General features: G+C 33.2%; 1 long non-coding RNA gene and 1 pseudogene across 2 annotated transcripts; one reads left to right on the top strand and one right to left on the bottom strand.

Annotated features, from left to right (window-relative positions):
* Positions 1-12,346: 12,346 nt before the first annotated feature.
* LOC146911654 (uncharacterized) lies at positions 12,347-13,490 on the top strand. Its single transcript, XR_015018885.1, has 2 exons — positions 12,347-12,401; positions 13,312-13,490. It is a non-coding gene; the product is annotated as an uncharacterized LOC146911654 (long non-coding RNA).
* A 111-nt stretch (positions 13,491-13,601) lies between these two features.
* LOC146911653 (65-kDa microtubule-associated protein 1-like) lies at positions 13,602-21,296 on the bottom strand (annotated as a pseudogene). Its single transcript, XR_015018884.1, has 18 exons — positions 21,063-21,296; positions 20,353-20,410; positions 20,163-20,248; positions 19,885-19,997; positions 19,538-19,678; positions 19,339-19,447; positions 17,923-17,976; positions 17,596-17,751; positions 17,206-17,517; positions 16,645-16,741; positions 16,390-16,529; positions 15,893-16,230; positions 15,644-15,803; positions 14,954-15,084; positions 14,495-14,623; positions 14,359-14,407; positions 14,165-14,266; positions 13,602-13,868 (listed from the first exon to the last, which is right to left on the bottom strand). The product of XR_015018884.1 is annotated as a 65-kDa microtubule-associated protein 1-like (transcript).
* Between the last annotated feature and the right edge of the window lie 1,818 nt (positions 21,297-23,114).

Here is a 23,114-nt window from a genome sequence, read left to right as displayed (position 1 = left end):
TTATATATTTGATTAAAAAAATAGTTATTTTATTTCATCTACCTATAAAAAAATAAGGACATAAAAGTTTTTTTTTTAGGGAATAAGGACATAAAGCTGTAACATATAACATAAATAAATAATGTTTTTTTTTTGCTTTCGCACCGGTTTCCGACCCACCAATCGCACCGGTTTCTGACCCACCAAAAAATAATGTTTTTTTTTTGCTTTCGCACCGGTTTCCGACCCACCAATCGCACTGGTTTCCGACCCACCAAAGATGGACGACTAATCTGTCTCGTGCGTACAGGCATGCGCACTGGCCAACCGTTGTTCCCCCTGGGAATCGAACCCGGTATTCCCCGGATACGTCCTTGGAAGGAGCTCCTTGCCAATGGAGCTCAAACAACTTGGTTTAAATAAATAATGTTTTAAATATAACGTCTGCATTTGTACCAACAAAATATATATATCTCTGGAAGAAAAAAAACGTGTGTAGCTAGCTGCCATTTATTTCGAAATATATATTTATAGCTTTTCTGTGGAATACATATATTTATAGGATGGAATAAAATATATTTATAGCTTATTTGGCTTCTTTGTATTTGGCTAGTTTGGAATGAGCGTAATAATATGTTATTTAATAATTCTCGTAGTTCCACTTTAGAACTATTGGAGAAGGTTAAATTTCATTCCTACCTGTGGTTGAGGGCTAATAATGTCTCTATTGTTTTTGGTTGTCAGCAGTGGTAGTCGAACCCCTTGACATGTTTAGGTATCGGCTAATTGCTATTTTCGTTTTATTTTGACGGCTACTGTGTATCTTTTGAGAGCCCTTTTTGGTACGCCTTGTGCCAAGGAGAAGTCTCCGTTTATGTGAATATATATTCCATTTTTGTTTCTTAAATAAAAAAAATATTTATAGCTTTTTATTTTATATGAAAAAGAAATATAATCGTAGTTTTTTGGATAGAAGAAATATATTCGTTGTTTTGGAGTAACGTAAAGCAGAAGAAAGAGTTTTTTTACATACTATTTGAAATTCATTATTCCTTTTAACAACATTTGAAAGTAGCACGTTGTTTTTATTTTATTTTTTGGTCAAGAAGTAGCACGTAATTTTGACTACAGAAAACACATAACATTGGCTTATGTTGTTTATCAGAGAACAACATTGTAGTACATGCTAGCATTATGATTATGAGCTGTCAAAACGGACTACCCGGCCCGCGTCGGGCCGGGTCATGACGGGTTTGGGTTTCGGGGGGCGGGCCAAAAAGGCCCGGGAGATAAACGGGCTCAAAAATATTTTTATAAGCCCGGCCCTTTGCGGGCTACGGGTTTTCGGACCAGCCCGATTACTTAAAGCTTTTAATTAAAAAATTAAATTAAAAAATACCAATTCCCAAATCACCAATGTTAATTTGTCAGGTGCCAAACTATGTTACTCCAAAACAACGAATATATTTCTTCTATCCAAAAAACTACAATTATATTTCTTTTTCATATAAAATAAAAAGCTAAAAATATTTCTTAAACAAAAGATATATGCTATAGAAGAAATATATCCGGGCTTTTGCGGGTCGGCCCGATAGGTCCGGTCTATTTTGAAGCTCTAATTATGACACTTTGCTCTATCATTACTTTGGGAATATGGGAGCATCAACTTGCAAGAACAAGAGTACCAAGTGGACAACGTTACGTTAACAAAGGATGACACTTCTTTAAAAAAAAAGGATGAGGCACATTATGAAATTAAAAAGGGAGGATAACGAGAATGGGGTACTTGCTCTTGTTTGTTTCTTGGGTGTTATTTACATACGGAAAGAAGGTTTTTGGGTGGTGCCGCTGTTGATGAAACATTAAAAATGTAAAAACATACTCCCTCCGTTTCAAAATGAGTGTCGCATTAGCCAAAAAAATTTGTTTCAAAATGAATGTCACTTTCAGTTTCCAATGCAATAATAACTTTTTCTTTTCAATTGTACCCTCCAATTAATACTCTGCACACTACTTCTAAAGTATTACTTTTAAAACTAACCAATAGTTAATAAGGATAATTTGGTAAAATAATCATTCTCTTTCTTTTAATCATTGCATTTTTTAATATGTGTGTAAACATCTAAAACGACACTCATTTTAAAACGGAGGGAGTATAATTTTGATGGAAGTTACACATAAGCTAACATTTGTGCATATTGGTAAAATAGATGATGGGGTGATTGTTATATTTACACAGAATTTAGGAGATGTCAATGTAATTTTCCCATTAATTTATTGTTCATATAAAATGATAGAGTTCGGCCAGTAAATAAATAAAATATAGCTAAGAATTGTTCCGTCTAAATATATTTACTCAGATTTTTCTATTTATCCTTGTTGGAACGTACTATTTATCCTCGTTGGAACGTATTAACTTTTGACAAATGTCTGTTTTCCTTTACCTCTAGATCTGGTAACATAGTGGCTCACCAATTGGCCCAATTAGCCCATTCGGACCCAAATAAAATTTGGATGGAAGAGGTGCCCTTAGATATAAACCCTATGTATATTCATGACACGCTGAATTAATAATATTGATCTGTTATTTCAAAAAAAAAAAAAAAGAATAGAAAAAGTGAAATGAAAAATAATATTGCTTGTGTGAGAGTTGTTACATCAAGTAGTACTTATACAGTTAGTTAGACTAGCTAACTTCTAACTAACCTAACTAATATGTAATAACTAAATTTTACATTTTTTTTATTTTGAAAGGACGTTGACATGCTTTTGGAGAATCTTTTGTTCTTTTCTCACATACACCCTCCGGTCATTAATATAAGCAAAAGTTTGATTTTTAGATTCATTCATTAAATGACGTATGTAGTCTATAATAAAGACTACATACATCATTTAATGAATGAATCTAAAACTCAAACTTTTGCTTATATTAGTGACCGGAGGGTGTATTTTTGTTGAATTTGTTGCAACCTCGTTCAATCTTGACATTCTATCAAAATCCGAATCAAAATTCCGAGTCAGGTTATTTTTATGCGCAAAGTTTTTATGCTCAATGTTTTTCTTTCTTCTGCCTCGACCTCAATATTATCGGAGACGCTTTCAGAACCACCGTTCTTTCCAAGACGTGGGTCGCATTGTGCTACTCACTCTCGGTTCTCCACTTCGACAATAAATATGTGAACAACGTAAAGGAGATTCAGTTCCGTCAAATGTTGAATGCTTATGTTCTCCCCACGCTCTAAACACCTAACCCTCAAATCTTTTCATCTCAATTCGACCTCAATATTATCACATTTAAGTTCCTCCATTTGTCAGAAACTTTAGGTGATAACAATGAATTGGTTGTTAATCAAGAAAATTACACTTGTTATTGTAACAAAATTGTCACTAAGAGCGAGCAATTGATTGAAGCAAATCGTAGACAACCCACACAAAATCTTACCAATTTCTTATCAAATCTTCAACTTGTTTAACTTTTGCACTGCAAAGACAAAATAATTGATCGATAAAATATGTCAATATCGAAAGAGAAAATCACTCTATGATTATTTGGTACATAAATCCATAAAACTTAGAAGAATTTGGATTCCAAGTCAAAAGTGCAAAAATACATAAAAGTAATTGATGGAAAAAATTTACGGTCACTATAACTTACTGCCACCAACACACAGAAATATGTATACAGAAAATCGTAGACAAACAAATTATAAACATTAGTATCTCTTTGAAGATAAATAGAAAAGAATGAGTATTATAATTAAAAATCAAAAAAATCTACCTGTTAAGTAGAGGAAGAAGTGTAAATTGCATGAGATACAAGAGTGCAACGTAGGGATAAGTTTTATGAGGGAGTAAGGTTGCTGATACAAGAAAGAGATTGGGTGAGGGGTAAAGTGAAAGTAGGAAGAGTGTGAGTATATATCTATTTTATATCTAATCCTAAGGTACAATGCAAACCCTAATCCAAATTAACTTAACCTAATTACTTGGCGCCCTCAAATTTCAGCTTTAATATGGGATTTGAATTTTAATTTCCCTCCATTCACCTATAAAAGTGCAATACGGCTGTGAGTTGAACCGGCTGCCTTCTTGCCCTAATAAATGCTGTTGCATTTCCTAAGCTATTTGCGACCTTCCTTTTCCCTAATAACTGCCTATAAAATAGTAACTCTGCTAAACAAGACCAGATGCACGTAATTGTTTGTGTAGGTGTTAATTAAACCATATAAAAGAGTGAATCATGGCTAACAATGATATCAGAAATCTCCTATCATTTGCATGTTTGACTGGTATTTTTTAGTGACTTCTTAAGTTATCACACAGCCTAACATTATTGTAAAGTTTTCAATTTCAACTATATCTGATCGAATTTTTTTTGATTTATTGAACAGCACCCATTAATCCAAATCCTGTGGACGAGCTGGACAGGCAAATCAATAAGTTAAGGATGAAATATAGGACTTATTTGATAGAGTTTGATGTTGATAACGTAAGTATACATGCAATCCTACGTTTTATGTTATAATAGTTTAGATTTTCCGGTCTGTTGTTCTTCTAATGTTTTTTGCTGTTTTGAATCGCATTTGTTACAGGGTGTTGTCATGCTGCCTTCCATGTTTGGACATGATTTTCGAAATCAGATTGGGAGATATGTGACTTTGGTAGACTCCAATTCTAATGAATTTCAAGTGTTGGTGGAAAGGCCAAATGGCTGCATTTATGATCAAAGGGTGGCATGCCCTCCGTGATTTCTACGACCTCTCTTGGTGGATGGGTGACGATTGTTTTTCTCAGACAAGGTAGGTTTAAAATCAGGGTCAAGGATAGGTTTGGGAAGAATGTTCGCATCCACCAGCTTTTAACCCTCCTATGAGATTGGTGCACCTGTGGTTGGAAGTAATGCAACTCTGTTTTTCCGAGTGATTTCACGTTAGTAGTTCTCTGTGTGATGTTTCAGCAGTGGGGTATAATGAATAAATGTGTATCTTGGTCTCTTTTAATTGTTTTTTGGACTTTGTCTATCAGTGACAATTTTCTTTAATATTTCTCTAGGATTTTGCTATGAGTTTTAAGCTCTTTTTTAATGTATTGGGCATTGTTGTCATTGTGGTTTTGACATTGGTACTTATTTATGGAAATTTAGCATGTTTTTTGTTTTATAATGAACCCTCCTTACTTATGGAAGTTTTTCCGTGTGCCTTATTTTTCAAGCTGCATCTCATTTATGTACTGTTGATGACTGATGCCCACTAAATTTTGTATTAAACATAGAAGAGAATGAACAGAAGAATGTAGATAGCTTGCAACCCAAGTAATTGTTAGGGGCTTTTTGGTACTTTTAATAAGCTTCTTCTTTGTTAGTTAAGTCTGTTACCAAACTCTATATATATAAGAGTGTTGTAATAGTTTAGTGAATAATGAGAATAAACATTTCATTTCATTCATTTTGTTTCCTTGATAATATGGTATCAGATTTACTCTCTCTCTTCTTGAGAGGAGTTTGTTACGATTCAGTTACAAGCTTCCGCCATTGATGCTCAAACTCAAGCTTTTCATCTTCTTCGTTTTTCGTTGATTCTTTTACAGAATCTTCTTGATTCTTCATAGTTTCTTCTCGATTTTGTCTCAATTTGACTTTGAGATTCTTCGTTCTTCGTTTTTTCTCTTTGATCGTTCTTCTTCGTTTTCTTACGATCATACTCTGTTTTCTCTAATTCGCATTTCTTGCTTCTTCTTCATCATGCCTCCTCGTCAAGCACCAATTGCTCATCAACCAGATACGAATTCTCCATACTCATCCTAGTGAAAGTCCAAGCTCTGTGTTAGTTACACCTCTTCTTGATGGTTCTAACTATCTCACTTGACATCGTTCTATGAAGCGTGCTCTAGGCGCGAAGAACAAGCTTTCCTTCATTGATGGATCTATTCCAATTCCTCCTATTGATGATTTGAACCGTAGTGCTTGGGATCGCTGTAACTACTTGATTCACTCTTGGATTCTGAACTCTGTTTCTGCACAAATTGCTCAGACTATTGTATTCCATGAATACGCCATTGATGTGTGGATAGAGCTTCAAGAACGTTTCTCTAAGGTTGATAGAATCAGAATTGCTTCTTTACGCACTGCTATCAACAACTTGAAACAAGGTACCAAATATGTTCTTGAATACTTCACTGAGCTGAAGTCTCTTTGGGAAGAACTCAATTCACATCGTCCTATGCCTATGTGCACCTGTCCTCATCCATGTCGTTGTGAATCTATGAGATCTGCTCGCAATTTTCGTTTGGAGGATCAAGTCATTCAGTTTTTAACTGGTTTGAATGATAACTTTGGAGTTGTCAAAACTCAGGTTTTACTCATGGAGCCTCTTCCCTCTATCAACAAAGTATACTCTCTTGTTGTTCAGGAAGAAAGTAACAATTCCACCATTATTAATTCTCCATCTATTGAAGATTCTAGCATTTTGGTGAATGCTTCTGAAGCAAGAAAACCTTTTGGACGTGGCAAACCTAATTCTGGTTCTTATCCTCCAAAGAATAACTCCAAATATTGCACCTTTTGCCATAAGACAAATCACACTGTTGATTTTTGTTATCAAAAACATGGTTTCCCTAATGCTAACAAGGGAACTCCTTCTACTCATGCTGTGAATTCAGAGGCTGTTCCTGATTCACAAGGTGTTGTTGTAGGTTCTTCAACTATCTCTCAAACTGGTTTGACTCAAGATCAGTATCTTCATCTTGTTAACTTGCTCCAACAATCCTCCCTAACCCCTCCACCATCAAATACTACTTCAGCCAACACCAATCATGTTCTTTCTGCACCTGTTTCCTCTTCTGCAGGTATAAACACTATATTTTCCTGCTCCTTGCATGTTAAATCACCCCACTGGCTTATAGACTCAGGTGCTAATGAACACATTTGTTCTTCTATTTCATTGCTTCATTCCTTTTACAAAATTAAACCTCTCAATGTTACTTTACCAAATGGTCAATCTGTTTTAGTTCATTATGCTGGTACTGTCTTCTTTTCCTCTTCTTTTCATATCACCAATGTCTTATATTCTCCTCATTTCAAGGTCAATTTGATTTCTGTTTCTAGACTTCTTCAACTTATGACTTATGTTATACATTTTGTGAATGATGTATGTACCATACAGGATGTGAAATCACACAGGATGATTGGTTTGGGTGAACTCTGTGATGGACTTTATAGACTGAAAATGCCTGCTACTTCACTCTCTGATTCTGCTTCTGATAGCATTCCTAAGTTTCATTCCAATAATAGTTCATTGCAATCTTGCAATTCAGTTTCTTGTACTTTCAATATTCATGTACCTTCTTCAGCACCGTGGCACTTTAGATTGGGACATTTGTCCAATCAAAGACTGTTTCAGATGCATCAATTGTATCCCAATATTCATGTTGATAATAAATCCACTTGTGACATTTGTCACTTTGCTAAACAAAAGAAACTGCCCTATACTTTAAGTACTTCTATTGCCTCCTCTCCTCTAATTTTGAACTACTTCACTTAGACATTTGGGGCCCCATTGCTAAAGTTTCCACACATGGTCATAGGTATTTTCTCACTATTGTTGATGACCATAGTAGATTTTTATGGGTTATATTACTCAAAACCAAGTCTGAAGTACCTTCACATATTCAAAACTTTGTTCATCTCATTAAAAATCAATTTCATGTTACCCCTAAAATCATCAGGTCAGACAATGGACCTGAATTCCTTTTTCCTGCCTTTTATGCCTCTCATGGCATCATTCATCAAAGGTCTTGTGTGGAAACCCCTCAACAAAATGGTAGAGTTGAGAGGAAGCATCAACATATTCTGAATGTTGCTAGAGCCCTCCTTTTTCAATCCAAACTTCCTAATTTCTTTTGGTCTTATGTTATTTTACATGTTGTGTTTCTTATTAATAGAGTTCTAACTCTTGTTCTCAAAAATCAGTCCCCTTATCAAGTCCTTTACAATACTTTACCTGATGTTAATTCCTTCAAAGTTTTTGGTTGTCTTTGTTATGCTTCCACTCTTCAAGCTCACAGAACCAAGTTACAATCTAGAGCTAGAAAGTCTGTTTTCTTGGGGTACAAGTCAGGCTTTAAAGGGTTTGTTCTTTATGATTTAAACACCAAAGAAATCTTCATTTCTAGAAATGTTACATTTCATGAGTCCATTTTGCCTTACATTAAACATGATTGTTGGAAGCAAGCCATGCAAAATGAAATTACTGCTCTTGAACAAACTGGTACTTGGCAGATAGTTGATCTTCCTCCAGCAGTCAAACCCATAGGGTGCAAATGGATCTTCAAAATCAAGCACAATGCTGATGGATCCATAGAGAGATACAAAGCAAGATTGGTGGCCAAAGGATACAACCAGATTGAAGGACTGGACTACTTTGACACATACTCACCTGTAGCCAAACTCACTACAGTCAGATTCATCATTGCCTTAGCTTCCATCAATCACTGGCATTTACATCAACTTGATGTAAACAATGCATTCCTGCATGGAGAGTTACAGGAAGATGTTTACATGACAATACCTCCTGGTGTCTCTCACTCTCATCCCAACCAAGTTTGCAAACTCACCAAGTCTTTATATGGACTCAAACAAGCTAGTAGAAAGTGGTATGAGAAGTTAACCACTCTTCTCCTCTCCAATGGTTACAAACAAGCAGCTTCTGATGCTTCTTTGTTTATTAAGAGCACCAATTCCTCTTTCACTATATTACTGGTTTATGTTGATGATGTGATCTTGGCTGGTAACACTCTTTCTGAGTTTACTTTGATTAAAAGTGTTCTTCATGATGCTTTTAAAATCAAAGACATTGGCCAACTGAAATATTTTTTGGGCCTGGAGGTTGCACATTCAAAGTCTGGCATATCTTTATGTCAAAGAAAATATTGCCTTGATCTCTTAGAAGATTCAGGTTTACTTGGGTCTAAACCACTTTCCACTCCTTCTGACCCTTCTATTAAGCTCTATAATGATTCTGCACCTTCATTTCCTGACGTTTCAGCTTATAGAAGATTAATTGGCAGATTGTTGTATCTCAATACAACAAGACCTGATATCACATATATTACTCATCAACTTAGCCAATTCCTTAGTAACCCTACTCAAACTCATCATAATGCAGCTATGAGAGTTTTAAAATACCTTAAAGGATGCCCTGGTAAAGGTTTATTCTTTCCCAGAAGTTCATCTCTTCAACTCAAAGGATACACTGATGCTGACTGGGCTGGCTGCAGAGACACTAGAAGGTCCATATATGGCCATTGTTTCTTCCTTGATAATTCTCTTGTTTCATGGAGAACCAAGAAACAACTCACTGTTTCCAGGTCATCTTCAGAAGCTGAATACAAAGCACTTGCATCTGCTTCATGTGAACTGCAGTGGCTTACCTATCTGCTCAGAGATTTGGATAATCAGAGTGCTATCTACATTGCAGCCAATCCTGTCTTCCATGAACGCACCAAACATCTGGAGATTGATTGCCACATAGCCAGGGAAAAGTTGCAAACTGGCTTGTTCAAACTACTGCCCATCTCTTCCAAAGATCAGCTAGCAGATTTCTTCACTAAATCACTGCTTCCTCAACCCTTTAATCTCCTTTTATCCAAGTTAGGGTTGCTCAACATTTACCAACCTCCAACTTGTGGGGGGATATTAAACATAGAAGAGAATGAACAGAAGAATGTAGATAGCTTGCAGCCCAAGTAATTGTTAGGGGCTTTTTGGTATTTTTAATAAGCTTCTTCTTTGTTAGTTAAGTCTGTTACCAAACTCTATATATATAAGAGTGTTGTAATAGTTCAGTGAATAATGAGAATAAACATCTGATTTCATTCATTTTGTTTCCTTGATAATATTTTGCATTATCATGGAGGACAGTTATTGAAACAAAAGTTGGCTACAATTCATAAGAGTGCAGTACACAAAATCAATTATAATATAAAAAAGTAATATGAAATATATTAAGGGATAAGATCAAATGACACCATGGTGTCAAATTAAATTTGACACCAAATCCTAGCCATTAATATGGTTTTAATCTAACGGCTCACATCAACTTATTAAGTGCTCACATGCTTGATCAAGTGACCCACCTTTTATTTTTAGAAATAATTTATTCTTTCTTCTTTTGGTTAATTCCTTTCCAAAAATTCTAATATTCTATATTTTGTTTTGAAGGATTCTACATCGTTTATTCTTACAATCAAGTTCAATTTAATTTTTACTTTTGAAACAACAAGTGTTGCCTTATAATCAGTTCTTGATGTTGAACATCTTTTTTTACTTTTTACTGTGATTGTATTGCTTTCGTCTTTGTCATTACTAACAACATGTTGACCAGCATTAGAGCAAACAAATATGCACAAATTTGTCTTAGTTGAACATGTACGAATTCCAAAACCACCTTTTTTAGCCAATGATGTGTATAAATTTTTAACATCTTCAAGAGAGTCAAATTCCATATATATAAATACAAGGATCAATATTTTGATGCTCATGAACATCTAAGACATGCTCAGAGTTTCTTCTTTCTTGAGAATTTTCATTGCACTATATATTAAAATAAAAAACATTGTAAAGTCTTAAAAATTAAAATTCTATGAAATATATAAAAGACATAAAGCAAATGTAATCGAAGAATTAATTCATAATACCTCTATGTCCTCTATGTTATGACTATCTTCTTCGGCATTTGATTTTGGACTTTCCATTGTTATGTGACTTTTCTTCTTAAAGAAAGTGGCATGGAAGTGGTGCAGGGGAAGATAGAGTCGACATGTATAGGAAAAGAGGAGATGAAAGTTGTGATGGTGAATAGCTTGGGAAGTGAAGCATAAAATATTGGTATAGCAAAAAAAATAATATGGCAATTAGGTTTTGGAGTAATGAAATAAAAGTAAATCATGTACAAGAGCCCTAAGAATAAACGATGTAGAATCCTTCAAAAAAAAAAATATAGAATATATTAGAATTTTGGAAATGAATTAACCAAAAGAAGAAAGAATAAATTATTTCTAAAAATAAGAGGTGGGTCACTTGATCAAGCATATGAGCATTTAATGAGTTGATGGGAGCCGTTAGATTAAAACCGTATTAGTGGCTAGGATTTGGTGTCAAATTTAATTTGACACCTTGGTGTCATTTGATCCTATCCCATATATTAATAGACTCATTTCACATATCTCCTGTGGAAAACTTACGTAACGTGTATGTTTCATTTTTTATACAACAGCTGTTTAATATTGTTGTTGCACTCTAATTTGTTGGGATATTTTTAAATAAAACAAATATTTTCCCCATAATTTGTGGAGTTTGTTTTGGATTTTCAGTTATTATATTTTGTTAGAAACTAGTTGTCAACCCGTGCTTCGCACGGGGTAGATTGCTTTTTTTCGGATAATTTTGTTGGCAAACACATTTGTTAATGGTTAAAAGTGAACTGATTGTGAACATAGATATTACATGCCTATAAATATAAAAAGCTATGGTCCATAACATATGAATTCCTAGATAGGTCTACCATAAAAGAAATATTGCACAAACATTAGAAATATTTATCAAAGCCTTACCAAGTCTTGATTCATGAAAAGAGCATATATTTTGTTCATGAATCAGGAAAAACAACATAATAATTAAGATTAAACTAATTGGAACCAATGATGTGCAAATTACGATTACATATTAGCCAAAATTATAAAATCGAGCGCTACTGTTGTAGAGTTACCAAAAAGGGATTAACACCAATATTCACATCACACAAAATGAACCAAAGAAACAACATTCCCAAGTTAAGATAGTTTTTGAAAAACTTTGTTTTTTTTTTTGAGCAAAGAAAAACTTTGTTATAAAGGAAAAAAGAGCAAATTAAGGGAAATAGCTGCATTTTTCAAAAAAAAAAATTGCTGCCCTTTTTACACTCTAGCATACTAAGGGAAAATGCAAACTTCATAAATGTGAAAATCAAGCAAACATATTGCACAAATCGTAGCCATATGCACCTTTTTAAAAATTTATTGAAGGATTATATAGTTTTGCTGCAGGAAAAGAACATGTCTTATTTTGTTCAAGAGATTGGGAAAAAACATTATAATTAACATGATACTAATAGGAATCAGTGAAGGAACCAACAATGTGCAGATTATAAGATGTGAAGTAAATATCAAAGAGACTGTTATTGTCATATACTAACCAAAAAGGAATTTTTGCCCATAAGTTTTGAAGAAATACTTATGAATTTACTTGATTGTTGGTTGGTTTCTTTGTGAAACCGATCCCTTCTTTAAATTTGACCTTAATTATTTACTTTGCTCATTTTTTACTCTTTATATAAGATGCTATTGGAGCTTTTCATGATGTAACTTCTACAAACAAAAGTGGATTAAAGGTAAGATCAATCACTTTCGGCGTGAATACTTTATTTTGGTGAATTACTTGAAAAATAGGTGATTTTCCAAAATGAAACGAATTTCAATAAAAAGGTAGGATAAATTGTGATAACATTAAGACATTAAGTTTTTTCTTGCTAAATGAAACAAAAGTTTTTTGGTTCCACATGTGCTCATAAATGAATTCTTTGGATTTTTTAATTAAAGAAAATAGGATTTGGTTTCATATATGGTCATAAATAAATTCTTTAGTATTTTCAGGAGAAAATGAAATGGTTTTTGTTTTTCTTTATGGTGATAAAATGGTTTATGTTCTTGTGAATACAATAGCGCTTGTTCACTTTTGTTATATGCTCATTCCTCACTTGAAAAGAATATGTTCAAATAAAATGTCAATTTTCAAAATGGTTTTAGTAAAATTATTATTACTACTTTTTATATTACTTTCGATAGATAATTTAAATTTAAGGTGAGAAGAGAATACTATTTCAGTCTCTGTTAAGAAATACTTGAACTCAAAATCTGATGTCAAAGATCCGTCTTTTGACCACCCAATCAAACACTTGGAGTTACTCATACTTTTTATTTAAATTATGAAAAATGATTTAATATGAATTTTTCGAGAAAGTAGTATCATTTTTGGTTATGATTCAGTTAGGTCATAAAGTCCATAATGGACAATATCAAGAGTTAGATCAAATGCATGGTTCTTATCAGGGATTGTTTACACTATATAAGCTCCACTTTTCCTTCAATTAATGATGTGGTAACATGCAAGTGATTTGTTGGGTTGAGATAAATTTAAAAAAAAAACCATATGGTATATTTTTTTTATTGACTCAACTGAACATGTATCTAGACTATAAGTGCAGTTTTTGACCTCTAAAATTTCCATAAATGCATTTTCAGAAAACATAAAACGTGCATGCCTAAAATAATGTCAGGGATGGGAAAAGTTGCTCTCTATTTTTATAGTACCTGCATTTTGTCAACCGTAAACCTTCGTCCATGTCTTATGGACAGATTTTGATAACTCCAGAGAATGATGTGTGGACTTTGAAGTCAATAACATTGGTTTATTATTCTTATTGTTGAAGCTATTTTTCCATATATTATATAAAAAGAAGCAAACCTGCTAGATGAAACATAAATTTCATACTATTGCCACTTTGAACAACGGGTAGGTACCACACTAAAGATAAAAGAAGCACAAGACATGCATAGCAAAAGCCACAGGTAGCTACAACAGCAAATCATGGGACATAATAGTCTACAAACATCTTACAATAGTCTCTAAATCCACAGTGAAAATTAAATTACAAATTTGTGGGACATGCTAGACTAACTCGGCGAATAAGCTGTTCAAGTCGAAGTCAAAACTGAATCTAACTTTGTCGCCCACCTGAAGAGTGTTGTCAAATGCGAACTGAATCCAAGCATCTTTCATACATTTCTCATCCCTATCCCTGGACTGAATAATGTCAGTTTTATACAATTCCATTGTGTCTAAATCCATCAAAATAATCGACATCTTCTTGACTAAATAACTTTTTACAGAAAATGTTTTTAATCTCTGTACCTGTATTCATTCAGTCCCTATTAAAGCAGAATAAGGACCAATATTTATATAAGGACTAAATTTGAAAAATTGTGAATTTTATAGAGACTAACATTAACCCTAAGATTAAAAAGAAAATAAAAGAAAGTGACCAAATAAAACTTTAAGAACAATGTAACATAGAAATGATGGATGAACCTTTACCTGACCAACTGATGTTGCTCCATGTCGCTTTGATAATTTACTCCGATCAGGAGCTAAAATCAAGGAAATGTGTGCAAAATGAGGCATGGGAAATTCTAGTGCCTGTAAACAGATTCATGCACACATGCAGAACAAACCAAAATCAGTGACCAAGATACTATAAAAGATTATATACTTTACTGTTTGCGCTTTACCTTATATATTAATGCCTTCCTTAGAGTGTTTGGTAAATGCTCCTTTGCTCTGAATTACAAATACTTTACGGAATAAGATAGCAAAAGTATTTAATCAAACAGATTCATTTGATTGAATAAGAAATTTAACCATTACCTGATAACATGAGAAATAGCCATGGTAGCATTATCAACTGTCACACAAAAGTTATAAACTGGCTGACCGGTACTCCTCATTATCACAAAATCTCCAGGTGTATCCAAATTCCAACTAACCATCAAGACACTAACAAAGAAAGTTAATATCTAGTCAACATGATTTGCAAGAAATTTGTTTATTTTTTTATCAATGAAAAGCACATCTTAAACATGTAAAGAAATAATGTGTTTATGCGATTACATTAATCCATTGTTTCAAAGGGATCATGGATAGCAAATTATGAGATGAAATACATTACTTAATCAGTTGACTTATGAATATGAAGGCAACACATTAAAAGAAGTGAAGTACTTCATTTTTGTACTACATGGAGTAGGAAATCACCGATCATACCTTCAAAAAAAATACCAAGATAAAAAAAATGGATAAAGGGCGGAAGAGAAATAAAGAACTCACCTCGCCTCGTATTAAGTCAGTAATTTTTAAACTTCCTTTGGGGACACGAAACTGGAATGTATAAGGAGTTCCTTTTGCCGGCTCTTCTTCTACTTCCGCATCTGTTGCATTGGCCCATTTACCTGTGTATACTGGAGGCAAATTTTTTAGTTTAGCATCATTGGGAGAAGAAGCTTTATGTCACTCACTAAATGAGGTTATCTATTTTTCCCATGTCTCAACGAAATGTTTATGCATTAAGCTGATATGGTATTCATTAAAGTCTATGCCAATAATTAAGTTGTTATGGTATTCCTCAAAGAACCAAACAACCAAGGCATATACCAATAATTTTAAACTTTAGCCAAATTCAACCCTTCCACCGAATTTAATACACATATGAAATCTATAATATAAATATCCAACATGAGCTGTTAAAAGTGTTTGTGCAAACAGTTCTTATATATAAAAACAAATGTGTAAAAAACTTGTATTTGTGATTAAGTCACCCTCAAATTCTGTTGTTGCAGACAGAGGTCACGACAGTAATTTGTGGACAGAAAGAATTGAAAACACTTTTAAATATTAGCGTCACATGAGAAAGCTCTATCCTTAATATATTCAAAACTCCACATATACTCATGTACTCATATTTTCACATATTCCGACACAATATACACATGTTGCCAAGAACTATTAATTAAGAAATACCTGTTCTAAAAAGGAATCAACAACACTGGGGTCATCGCTGCGACTCCCATTAACCTTGTAAGAACCATCGTGGTTTGGATTCGCAATGTTTTCTTCTCAACAATAATTGTTTGTTCTTCAAAGCCTCAAACTCACATGGATAAAATCCTGCATTTTATGCCTTGAAATAAAAAAAAAATCAAAACATTTCAAATATAACATAAAATATAAGAACTCAGAAGGATATAGTCTAATCAACAAAATGCTAACCTCACGAATTAAGGTTGGAAATTAAGCTCTCATTAGGGTGATGTTGGGATGGGTTCAGTACCAGAAACATGGGAAGCAGCGTCTTCTTTTGATATGGCCACATAATTCACAGGAGCAACTGGTCTAGTATTATCCCTTTTTCCATCTTTTGATATGGACCTGCTTCCATTTTGATGAGCATTAAGCGATAGCCGTCGGCAAGGAGTACCGTTGGCCCCTCCATTAGCACGAGGGCCACCTACCTTCTTAGCAGCGCTAACTGGCCTAGCAGGGCTTCGTTTTGAACCAAAGGGGGCTTCTGGTTCCGTGCTTTGCTACTCCTGAAATTTCTTCTGATCATATACAGTGGAAAGTCCACAGAGTATTCGAGTCGGTAAAATTGTAGTCAACAGAATTACATCAAGTTGACTGTTTACTTTTGCTCAGTCTTATTATTAGCAAATGCTCCAGTTAATTCGATAATCAGTCATCCTAATCATCATACCAATAAAACTTACCCTCATTCTTCGTTTTTCTTCTTCCGATTCATGCCTAAGCATGGCATATTCATCTAACATGGCAAGAAGACTAACACCATCATATGTGAATGACATATCATGAGTCTCTTCCCAAGCACATGTTTTGGCAATGCATTTACACCAAAAGAAACAATGTTAATTCTTCCAATAATGTAGCATCTTTTTGTTTTACCTAATATTGACAGCAAATATAACTAATAATAACATTATCTTATGGTGGTTGTGGTTTCATTCCATACATACCGGGAATTTTATTTACCAGTATCCGGGCTTTCTCTGCTCGCTTGAGGTTTAAGTGTGCACCTCTGCTTGCATTATACCTGTTGTCATCCTGTTTTGCATTGTTGTGTATGACAAAATTATTAAATCGAAAATGATATATTGGACAAACTTATGCAACCATTTAATGCAATGATCAAATTGCAGTAAAGCTAAACTTGGTAATTCTGGAAACATGGCAAGGCACTATCAAAAAGCAAATCACTCATACTGATAGGCTATAGAAGAAAAATGAGCAAATTAAGGGAAATGGCTGCATTTTTCAAAGAAATAGCTGCATTTAGTATCAATTAGTTCTTAACTCTTTATTGCTTGAAGTTTTCAGTTGGAAGCAAGTCATCATTATCAACCAATACCATACAGATTATGAAGAGTTTACTTGGTTAAAATTTTAAATTTTCTTTGATACATCAATGCTTTTATACATCAATGCTAACATGATAGTAAATGTCTTGACTCACCTCTCTCACCAAAACTGGACACATAGAAAAAATGCACAAGGGAGATTATAATTACCCGATTATAGTCCTCAAGCCAGCTCTCTTCTTCACATGCTGACATCTATTTCTCAATCTTGTCCAATATACATTTTCGGCTTAAAGTTTCTTCTTTGGCTTTTGCTATTTGATTGTCCATGACAGCCAGTAATTCAGTTGGTTCAATGTCTCCAGAATCAATCAATGCCACGATCTTCTATCTTGCAGCATCCAAATCTATTTCTATATGAGCATTAGCAAATATCTCTTCAAGTTCTGCTTGCTTCTTGAAAGCAATTTCCTTCATCCTGCTTGCTTTAAGCTGGTCCAGTCTCTCAACTTCCACTTCAGCCTTCATAAAAAGAACAAAATAATATGTTAGCATAAGTTTCGGAGCCCAAATTTTTAAACTTCAGAAGGTCTCTAGCACCTGCTCAATCAGATCCAGAGCAAGGGTATCAGGAAGAGTGACTTCATCGACAGAAGCTGAGATGTTACAGGTAACATGGTCAAACAGTTTCCTTTCCTCTGGAGGAGTATCCATTAGATTACACAGATCAATTAATTGAGAAGCTAATTCCTGGAGCTGCAATGGTTGAAGTAAAATACATTATACCATAGACTAAAAGCCAATCAGAAATGAATTCAAAATGATGAAGGTAAATTTACTGCCAAGTGTGATAGGCATGGATATTTTGCGAGTCAAAAACAACATTATGTAAAAATTACAAACAATTGAAAGCATATTGTTAACAACCTTGTGCAACCTCTGATTTTTATCTTCTTTCAGCGTTAAAACTATGTTAGCAAACTGTTCAGAAACAAAAAGAGAGAGCATGAATAACAAAGCAGAAATTTCCGTAAATATCCACCAAAGTTATCTTGATTAGTTTTAGGATTAAAACAATTCAAATTTTGGAAGTACTGTTCGAATATTAAAGCATGGACAATCAAACCACATTTTAGGAACAGCTTTTAGGTTCAAACCTTAGGAGAAAATACAGAGTTACTAACAAAAATGGCACAGAGAATTATAGCAACTAATAAGTTTCTTAGAATAAGCTTATAATTTGAGCTGAGAGATAAAATAAGCTCACCTTGCAGCAAACAACAAAAAATTTTGTTTCTTTTAACTATTTAAATCTCAAACATTTCTGAAACATTTCAAGAGTTCTACAAAAACATTGAAAAAGGAAAATATCAACCGAAAAATGTTAAGGAAAATATATAATACACCATTGTGTTGTTACATCCATGTCCAATATGTCTGATTTGAACCTTTCTATACCATTCCTCAACCCACAAAACATAAAAATTTCATCAGCTCACAAAAAAAGAGTCGAAATTAGCATTATTCAGACCAAACCTAGTATTTCTTCTCAGACCAAACAAAACAAAAATTTTGTAACTTGTGATCAATAAGAAGGAATTTTCCTCCAATGCAATGTAAAGGAGAAAAGTGTTGATTATATCTATTGCTTAGATAATAAATGTTTGTGATTGTGATTAAAATAAAATATGTACACATCTATAATATACAATAAAGTTATGAAAATCCTCTTCTACATGTTCTAATCAACATTCAATAAGAAGACACCACACCTGTAGTTACATTTTATCATTATCTTCCCCTCTTCATCTCTAGCACACATGACAATTTACTAAGCATCAACGTAATTGAACTTATAGCTCAAAGTCTAGAATAGTATGTTGTGTACACTCAAGGTGTATTTAATCTTATAGCTAAAAAGGCATCCTTGCCCCAACCAAGACATTTTTTAAACGTATAGCTACAACTTGTAAGTTCTAGGCTAGGCTTATCATAGCTTTCATGTCAGCCTTGTATAAGTTATTTAAACTTACAGGGTCCACTCAATTCTAGATGAAAAAAATATTATTTTATTGATTATATAAACTAAATTAATCGGTCTATCACACCTCAAAATTTGAGAGACCAAAGTCTAGCCTTCTCAGCAAAATGTGCTTTAGAAGAATTCTTAACCTAGTTTATCAATTACATATGTTTGTCCTAGCCTAAGCCTAATGTGCGCTACGTCGGGCTGTCTGGCCTATTTTCATCCTTATAAATAGAAGTGGCATCTTATTTGCTAGGAACAAAGTAGAACTTGATATACAATAAGTTTTAGAATTCTCAGTGCAATTGTTGACATACCATAAATACAACATTGGTGATGGAACCAATTTCACTTGTGAATAGCCGTCTTGCAAAAACCGCCTGCTCGACTATTTCTGCGGCAGTAAGATGTCTCTTGAGACCCATTCTGCAAAATTACACTGTATGAAAAACATGCAGCAAAACTAAAGACGGTGTAGCCACTGAATCGATCATTATAGACAGAAAAAAGGCTTGCCTTCCAGTATAGCAAAATTGACAATTCATGGCACATCCAACTTGACTTGAAACGCACACAGTAGTCCTGCCTGTATCACAAGGTATGACAACTGTTTCTATGATCAGCCCATCATCCAATGTGAATAAAATCTGCAATATTCTGTGAGTTTAAACAGTCAACAAAAAGACTCTCCAGAAACGAAATTAAAAAAATATAAGCAAGTAATCTTGAAGCTAAAAACTGAAATATAAATGTCATCAAGTAACCTCCAAGGTTGCATGTATCACTAAATGAAATAATAGATGCAAAGTATATAATAAGAATTAGAAACAAAATAGAGACAAAAACTCAAAAGAATTCTCTACTCAAAAACAAAAAATCTGAGCCAATTTTCCAAATGTTCACGCTTCATTTTTCTCCCTTTCGGCCTTGTGAATTCTTAGGGACTTTTCCTTGCTTCATTGTACCAGGATCAGACCTGAAGTCAATCAATATGCATTAAATAATTTTTAAGTATCATAATTAAGTATAACAAATATAGCCTTCATATTAGAATATTAGATCTTAATCCTGCACCCAAAGAATAGAAGCTAAAAACAATGATTATTATTCAAATTCAAATAACATATAAAGTAATATTTACCATATCATGATAATTATGTCTAAAATTAGATTGTTTCTTTTCATTACTTTGTTCAACACCTTCTTCAACTTTCTCTACTCCATCTCCTGTCACCAAAAAAACAAATAGGAACTGAAATAACCACAAACAATCTTTTTCAACCCTAACCTTCAGAAATACATATAAGCAAAACTGAGTTTTGAATTCTAACATTTTGTAGGCTGATCAAAAGACTATCATTCCTAATCTTCATCAACAACTCTATGAACCTGCCAAGTAATATTAGAGAAAAACATAATTTAAAATCTCAATTAATGAAATGCAAATATGAATATAATTAAAGCAATACAAATCCTACTTAATACATATTGAGACATTTCCTCAAACACTTAGTGAGCCCTCACCTTAACAATGAAAAAAATTAAATCCAAAATGTAAATAAAATGCAAATTTGAAATAAAGAAATCATTTAAATAAAATCACAGGACTGAGAACATAAAAAATTTCAATAACACATGATACATACACTTCAGCTTAAGCGTCCCTTGAGCTCCAGCCATCTCGAATTCTCCATAAACACTACTTATTGCTTTTCTCTAAAAAATTTCCAATTATCTCAAACACTATCTTTCACCCAAATTTTGTATCAAACACTATCATTATCAGTTTTTAACACCTTAGACATAATCTCATATCAACAGATTTTCCAAAGTTAGAACAAAACCAAAGCACAAAACACCAACAAAACACAAAAACAGAACAAAATCAAAGCACAATCAAAAAAACCTAACAATTAAACGACATGCAAAGTGTAATAGCAAACAAACCTGAAAAAGAAAATGAAAACAGAACCTAGAACAAAAACAAAGGACACAAAAAGCAACAAAACATAAACATGCAACGAAATCAAACAACACAAACCTTCAAACAGCAAACAACCGGACCAAAAGCTGCTATCTCCTAAACAAACCTGAAGAAGAAGCTGAAAACCAACATTAGAAGAAAAACAAAGCACAAAAGAAGCAAGAAAACACAAACATGCAAAGCGATTAAACAACACAAACATCACAACCACAAAAAACCGGACCAGAAGCTTCTATGGCGAGAAAAACAGGAACCGACAGAAGAGATGAAGAAATATGAGGAAGTAGTCATAGTGGGAAGCACAATTGAATCATATCGACCAATATATATAAGGGAACACCATGATTTACTAATTTACCAAACTGCCCCCACAGGGGTAAAATTGGAAAAAGAACGTCCAAAGATTTTCCTATTTAGTTTAGTAGACATCGTTTTTGGCTCTCAAAAATATTAGCCAAATCAATTATGTTTTAAGAAATAGATTTGCAACTTGAATATAATGGAATCAAGTCTAACGGGATCAATTTTTATACACAGACATAAGTAGCTTTATAGTTGTTCTAAAGTATCTAAAAAAAATATAATGTAGATTCTTTTAACCAATTTTTGTTTTTTTTTAAATTTAAAAGGAAATACACTATCTCTCAAAATTTTGATTATTATAGGAAATGATATTAGTAATTAGATTGCAAGTGTGAATTTTTGATTTGATATGTTACTAATTAAGAAATTTAATATATGTGATTGATCATTTGATCTTGCTTTAAATAAATTCGAAATAATAAATTAACAAGTCAAAGCCAAATTATTTTTGTATATGTCAAGCTACAGTTCCATATTGAAATGAAGAAAAAAAATCAATGTTAGGAATTCATAGTTGTTCCTAATAATAATGAATAGTTGTTCCTAATAATTAAGAAATCAATGTTAGGAGTATATGCTAAATAGAAAATAATTTAATATTCTCATAACTAAATATAAAATAAACAGACGAATTTTTTTTTTTTTTTGTATATATATGCTAACATGTGATACTCAAGCATATAATTAGAAAGAGAAATGATATTTTGACAACCACTTTTTGACAACTTTTGGACAATTTTCTCTCTCATACTCACATGATGTTGTTATCCTCTGTCTTCCTTTTTCTCTCTCCATTGTTTATGACCAATAAGAAGTGACAAAAACAAAATTGTCAACAAAGTTGTCATCAAATGGATGTCAAAATATCATTACTCAATTAGAAAAGGATGCGCCTCATCCAAAATTTTTTTGGTTTATTAATTGTATGATTACATGGAAAGCATAAAATTGTTAGTGGCAGACAAATATTAAATAATATTGGAACCCTCTATTTTAATGATTAGTTGTTGAGTATTTTTAGGGTGGGAATACTAAACAGCCAATTTAAAACTGCTACCCTTTATGATTTGTTGTGCGCATTTACCAGCATACCTTGGTATATTGAACTGTTATGATGTTGAAAATTTGCATAATCTTTACTTCTGCCTAAAACATGCCAAGGGTCTCATACATTGGTTTAATAACAGACATTTCCACTTCTCTGTAAAACATGCCAAGGTTTGGTATTCCAATAATTATTGATCAATGCTCTACATGCGGAATTCATCCTAAAAGTCCGTTGGCTAAATTGAATTTAAAAGCAAAGCTTATTGTTTGGGACGGAGCACCGATGATGCATAGACATTATTTAGAGAGGTTTTTAAGAACGTTTAAAACAATTATTATGATGTATTGTTGTTTGTGTTCGTTACGATAACATTATTGTTTTCTGAAATATCAAACGTTAATATTTTATTCGACATTATTGTTTGCGATTTTAAATGACCCGTGCAACAGCACGGGTGAAAAGTCTAGTATATATATAGAGTGTGAATGAGCAAGTGAGTGTTTCTTTTGTTAGTTGTGAAACTTGACCAACAAGATTAGGTCAAAGCTGTCGTCTTTTGTGATTTGAGTAAATTGTACTTTGTCACGGTTATTTAAGCACAATTTAAACACAAAAAAATAAAAATTATTTAATTATTTTAAAAAATATATATTATTTAACTCCTTTCTTTTTATATAATTTTACACGAAAAAGTCTCG

Source organism: Medicago sativa, chromosome 7, assembly GCF_051527215.1.
Source record: "Medicago sativa cultivar Bolivia chromosome 7, Bolivia_mono, whole genome shotgun sequence".
Lineage (NCBI taxonomy): Eukaryota > Viridiplantae > Streptophyta > Magnoliopsida > Fabales > Fabaceae > Medicago > Medicago sativa.
Note: the sequence above shows the minus strand (reverse complement) of the source record. Positions and strands in the feature narration are given on the sequence as shown.